Here is a 6845-nt window from a genome sequence, read left to right as displayed (position 1 = left end):
TTTATTTTGTCATCATTTGTGGTATTAAAATACATTCTTATGTCATTTAAGGAACTTATGTTTTTGTATTTGCTCCTCCTAGGACAGTGTCATTAGTAGTTTCTGTACCGCTGGGCTTCGGAGGACAGTGCTAACGGGAAGATGGGAGCTCTGGAGTGATGATCTACAGATTAAAATTGTGTGACAGGGAAGGCAGCCCATGGTGGATCTGTTAGACTTCAGGACAGCTGTGCTGTGATTTCTGATCATCGGCCTTAGAGCAGTGATTCTTACCTACTTAGCTGAAAGCCAACCCGAAGCGGACATACTACAAACTTTCCATTTTTCTTGGTAATAAACATGTACACCTCCTCAAAGAATTATACATTCAGGTAGTCTCCATGCCTTATGTGAGCCAGGTAATCTTAATCCGTAGCCAAGTGGCTAGTGAAAATGAATGGACTGGGCTGATTTGAAGTTTATCATCCCTTTTTCCTACCTTTAGACAGAATTATACCGAGTATTATTAATTTTTTTAAAGACAAGAAACATAAAAAGGGTACATGAAGTAGAAGAAGCAGTAAAAATAATGAACTCCTCACAAATGGAATCCTTGGCTCCAAATATGTGAATTGGGATTTTACATTTTAAAAGTAGAATTCTCAAGTAGAAATTTGAAGGAGAGACTTTAAGAGCTGATTCATATGACAGTGTTCAGTGTTTCTAGCTGTATATTTACATACTTGGGCCAAGTGTTTAATTTAATAAAACTTTCATTTAAAACTCTAACACAAAACATTTAAAGACATGCTTTGGTTTAAAATTAGCTATTTTCTCTCATGTGAGATAATTTAGAATGTGGTACAAATGTATATATTATTTGCCTTCTACTCAGCATCTTTTTATCACCTTCTAAAGATATCCCTTTAATTGTTTTTGTTTGTTTATCTTTGATTCCTTGGTATTAATTTAGTGCTGACATGAAACATGTGGGTAGCACACATTATGGAAGGCATTGGATAGGTAAGCTCTGGGCTCCCATAGCTAGAGGATATGATTGGATATCCAAGCATCTGTCCAATGTGGGAAATGCTTTAGGCTCAGATACATTCTGGAAGTTACCATTGGGCCCAAAAGACAGACAGAAACCCAAGAGCAAAATCCAGAGACAGCTGCAAGAATCGTCTGAGACACAGAGAAAATGTAGAACCACTCAAATAAAAGACAGGAGGAATTCCTGTACTGTAATTGCATCCGACATTATTATTCCAATATAACTAAAGGAAATTCTGCTTAGTGTTCAGCTAATAAGATCGCTGTCATTTAAAACCTGAGCTAAGAGCAATCAGTATTAAATGATCTGGCACAGCATCAGAACAGCACGGATTGCAAAGGAGAAAGTCAGAAGAAGCTGGACAGTGAAGAACAGAGAGCTGGACCCAGAACAGTGCAAAACAGCCAGTTGCCATCGTCACACCTGCAAGGCTTCCATCGATGCCTAGTGAGAGACAACTCAGAACTCACTGAATATAATGTAGCTTTTAAATTGTATTTTTCAATTATAGTTTACATTCAGTATTACTTTGTATTAGTTTCAGGTCTACAGCATAGTGGTTAGACAGTTATATAATTTACAGAGTATTCCTCCCCTGATATTTTCAGTACCCACCTGGCCCCATACCTAGCCATTACAATAATATTTACTATATCCTCTATTCTGTACTTTATATCCCCATGACTATTCTGTAAGTATCAATTCGTACTTCTTAATCCGTTCACCTTTTCACCCAGTCTCCCAACAAAGCTTCTTCTCCTCTGGCAGCCATCAGTCTGTTCTCTGTGCCTTTGACACTGTTTCGGTTTTGTGTGTTCACTGATGTTGTTCATTAGATTCCACGTGTACGTGAAGTCATATGCTACTTGTCTTTCTCTGACTGACTTATTTCACTTAGCATAATACCCTCTTCATCCATCAGTACTGTCACAAATACTAAGATTTCATTCTTTTCTATGACTCAGCAATATTTTATTGTACATGGGTACCACCCCTTTTTTATCTGCTAGTTTATTGATGGACACCTGGGCTGCTTCCTTATCTTGGCGGTGGTAAGTGACACTGCAGTGAACACAGGGGCACAGATATTCTTTGGAACTAGCATTTTGGATTTCTTTGGCTCTACACCCAGAAGTGGAATCACTGGGTCATAAGCCAGTTCCATTTTTAATTTTTTGAGGAAACACCGTACTGTTTCCCATAAGGGCTGCACCAGTCTGCATTCCCACCAACAGTGAATGAATGCTCCCTTTTCTCCACATCCTTGCTGGTTTGTTGATTTATTGGTGATAGCCATTCTGACAGGTGTGAAGTTATTGTGATTTTCATTTGCATTTCTCAGATGATTTTTGATGACAGCCATTCTGACAGGTGTGAGGTTATATCTCATTGTGGTTTAATTTGCATTTCTCAGATGATTGGTGACATTGAGCATCTTTTCATATGTCTTTTGGCCATCTGTATGTCCTCTTTGAAGAAGTGTCTGTTGAGGTCCTCTGCTCATTTATTAATTGGATTGTTGGTTTTGGGGGTGTTGAGTTGTGTGAGTCCTTTATCAATTTTGGATATTAACCCTTTATCAGATGTATTATTGGCAACTATCTTCTTCCAGTTAGTAGGTTGTCTTTTTGTTTTGTCGATGGTTTCCTTTGCTTTGCAAAAACTTTTTTGAATTTAGTTTGCCTAGATATAATGAAGAAAGTAGAGTATGTTTTTTTTTCTCAAAAATCTTTATTTTTACCTCGTTAAAATAAAGAAAAAACAAAGCCATAGATGGATTCATGCTCTGGAAAATTATGGTGAAGACTTTGTACCCACTGAGGTCAAACGAGTTAAGCATCCCCCGTACTTTACAGAATGGTGTTCAAATACTGCATAGTTCTACCCAGCACCTCACATGTTTCTGGGGCTTAAGCCATTTCTGTTTATTGTGATTGCTTATATATTTGGACTTTTTTATATTTGTTTGGTTTTTTTATTTCAAAAATTTTCTGATGTTTGTTTTATTTTTATTTTTTGACTTTATTTTTTACTTCAATGATTACTTCTCCTTAAAAATGAAAGAACTAATCAACAAAACAAATGAGCAAAATATAACTGGAGACATGGGAATAAAGAACAAGCTGACAGTGACCAGAAGGGTGGGGGAAGGGGGGTAATGGAGGAAAGAACTGGAAGGACCCAGGGACAAAGACAATGGGGGAGGGGATTGAACGTGAGAAATGGGGGTGAGTAGGGCAGGGGAGAGTTATGTGGGGAAATGGGGACAACTGTAGTTGAACAACAGTAAAAAAAGACCACCCCCCAAATGAAAGAACTTTAACATTGCACCTAGCACTATAGCATCTGTAAGTAGGGTCATAAATGGTGCTTAGCAATATAGGTTCTTGACATTCTCAGATATTACTTAAGCCAAATATTTCTTTGGATCCTGTGCTCCAATCTAACGTATATTTTAATCTAAGAGAATGTGAAGAAAACACTTCATGAGAAATTTTTTTTCATGTAAGTTAATGGTTGAGTAATTTATTTAATGAAAGTACTATCAAAGGCTTTCTTCATTTTTTTCCTTTGTTTTAGGCATTTTAACAATTTATAGGTATAATATCAAATTGTAGCAAGTATCACAGGTCAACATCAGAAAGCCATGATCTTATAAAATGCTACATGGCATTTTCAACCCCGTCTCTTTCTGAGAATTGCGCTGATTAAATCTCCCTTGGGTTGGCCATCGTAGGCTGACCCTGAGGGCCTTCCGACAGGAGCAGCCCGGTGAACTAACTGCATTGCCCCGCACACTGAGAATGTCAGTCCCCAGTCCTTGTGTCACCCTGCTCCGTGTTCTCCCAGTGAGCGACCTCAGGGCAGCAACTACCTTCTGGCGAAGGAATTAAGCACAGCAGTTATTTTTCGGAGCAATAAAAATACTTCATGCAACTGTGATGCTTATAAATAATTGTTTTACTCTTCTCAGGAACAGTTAAGATTATGTAGCACTAATTTCTTGAACTAACTTTACTCCTTGGTCTGCTTTTCATTATGCCCTAGGGTCTCATCTTCTGTAGGTGTTTTTAATTTTATTTTAATATTGCTATACTGCTTTATCCATCATAACATGTCACATTTAATTCTTTTTGGGGAAAGAGGGGTATACATAAATACAAAATATTGCCTTGGTGAAGCTTTTGCACAATCTAGAGGCTGACATTATGAAAACTATTGTGTAAAGGTCACAAAAAGGTGAAATGTCATGAAATGGCATATATATATTTCAGGGTAAAATTCTGTCTTTTGGATACGAATGTTAATATCATCCTTCACCTCAGAGATGCAAATAGCAGAGGGTGGGTCAAACCCACAGACAAATGTCTTCATGGCTGTGTGTTGATTTGATTGATAGATGCATTGTCTTGGTTAAGCAAGGGTGAGCTAGAGTTCAAGTCACCAGTGTAAGTTTCCTGTGCACCTACGCCTTTACAGGTACAGGAATGCATTTTTCTTTTTTTTTTTCTGATTAATTCAATAATTTGCTTAGTCTCTGATAACTTATAAACAGTGGAATTAATAATCACATGTGACCATCTGTTCTTCCATATATTCTGTTTGGCATATAAACAGCCACAGGCCTCAGACAGTCGTAAATAAAACTCACAACGAAAATATTAGGCAAACCTACCGGCCTGTTAGTCACATTTCAGGTCTCTGAAGAGTGGAGTTCTCTGTTCCACGGCAAACTGTGCACTTGATAGTCAGTATTCTTACATGGGCAGTATTCCCTCTTGAGGTTAACACCAAATTTTAACTTCTTCCCATTTATAGTATATTGTTTTTTCCAAATGTAATAAAAAATTAACTCAATGCTTTAAAAGAATCACGTTTCTTGAGCGTGGTGGGCTGCGAACCAAAGTGTCAAAGGTTTGATTCCCAGTCAGGGTACATGCCTGGGTTGCAGGCCATAACCCCCAGCAACTGCACATTGAGGTTTCTCTCTCTCTCTTTCTATCTCCCTCCCTTCACTTGCTAAAAATAAATAAATAAAATCTTAAAAAAAACTTAAAAAAAAAGAATCACGTTTCTTGACACAGAAAAATTTTGAATATTTAAATATATTAAGCTGATTATTTTAATAAATTAAGCTGATGACTAGCAAATGGAGTGACACTCTTTGGAAGATCGTTACACATGCAAACCCATGAGATGAAAGAGCCTTGCATATATGGCACTGGCAAGCAGTAATTGGAGTTCTTTAGAGAAAATTTGTTTTTATTTTTGGTATTTAAATAGTTTTTGATATGTGTGATAAATAACAATTGCTCTGAAACAGTTCTCTTTTGTAACGTGAGTTTAAAGTGTTTCTAAGCACCTTTTTGGTTTAAATGGAAACATTAACCAATATTATTCCTCTAGGAATCATTTTCACGAAAGCATTTCCTGTTAGTACAGAATATATTTTATTTCTCAGTGGTTTACTTTCTTCTGAATAAAAAAGAACTCTTTGAGCTATAATACATGATATTTTATTATTTTTAATGACAGAAATAGAAGGTAAAGGAAATCTACATTTTAATCAGGAGTAAATATTTCCATAGCTCATAACTGAAGCATTGTCAATAAGATATTTTTTAAAAAATTATAGAAAAGGCCTGGTTTAACAATAGTTCAAGTGAAAACAATGTAGGGCATTTAAATGAACCAGCCACTTGCTGTTGCTGCTCAAAAGGCAAACAAAATGATGGGGTGATTTATTTCACATGAAAATATACAAACAAACTGGAGTGCTCAGGCTCTGCCCCCACGAAGTACACTGCAAAACTTTGGATCTGATCACTAGCCTACTGAAAGAGGCTATATTGATTTCTGTCAACAAGTTTGAAGTAGGGTATTGACTTATATAGGTCAGATGGTTTTCCAAACAGAATTTCTAATTTTTCATGAAGTATAGATGAGAAAACAAAACCCAGAGAGCTTTGCGTACTACTGATTTCATTGTTGGAACCATTGCACAGATGCTTACTGTCGTCCAGGTATGGGGTTGGACTTTCACTCGTCTAGTGCTCTCAGTGGCCTTGTGGATTGGACTAAGTATCGAAATATATAGAGAAGAACTGAGGAAGATTTGCTTGAAAAAAAGAAGGTTATGGAAAGAAATAGCACTCTTTAACTATGTGAAGGGTTGACTTATAAATAAGACAATTACCTTGCACATGGGTAGGCGTTATAGGGTGGTAGCATTCACCTTCCTTTAAGAAAGAACTTTCTAAATAGGGTTGGAAAATGGCAAAACAGATTGCTTTGGGAGATAGTGATCTTTCTGCCACTGAATGATTTTAAAACAGAAGTTGAAAAAACTCCAAAAATGTTTTAAAGAGGATTAATTACTGGATGTGAGATCTGATCTTATGACTTCTGAGGTCCCTTCCAAAGTTTTCCTAATTAGTAATCTATGCTTCTAACTATTGATTTATGTTAGCTTTCCATTTTTCCTCTTCCTCTGAACATTAACAGCTACAAATTAGCATTTACGAAGGCAGCCAAAGGGCACTGGAGGGCTGTACAGAAGGGTTTGTTGCAGTGCTCCCAGAGAAAACAGGATTGACTCTGGCCACTTCCAAGTGATGCTAGAAAAGACAAAGAAAAGGTGCAGCCTAAATAAGTAAGTGTAAACCTCCTGTGGCTATTCAGGGGGCTTCGTACTGTGTGTAGGGAATTCTGGAATAACTTACTTGGGGCCAAATGGCATGAGCTGTGGATAGCTTCCCAATAGAAGAATTGTGAGGGAGAAAGAGGGGCACAGATTGCAGGAGAGAAGAGA

Source organism: Phyllostomus discolor, chromosome 4, assembly GCF_004126475.2.
Source record: "Phyllostomus discolor isolate MPI-MPIP mPhyDis1 chromosome 4, mPhyDis1.pri.v3, whole genome shotgun sequence".
Taxonomy (NCBI): domain Eukaryota; kingdom Metazoa; phylum Chordata; class Mammalia; order Chiroptera; family Phyllostomidae; genus Phyllostomus; species Phyllostomus discolor.
Note: the sequence above shows the minus strand (reverse complement) of the source record.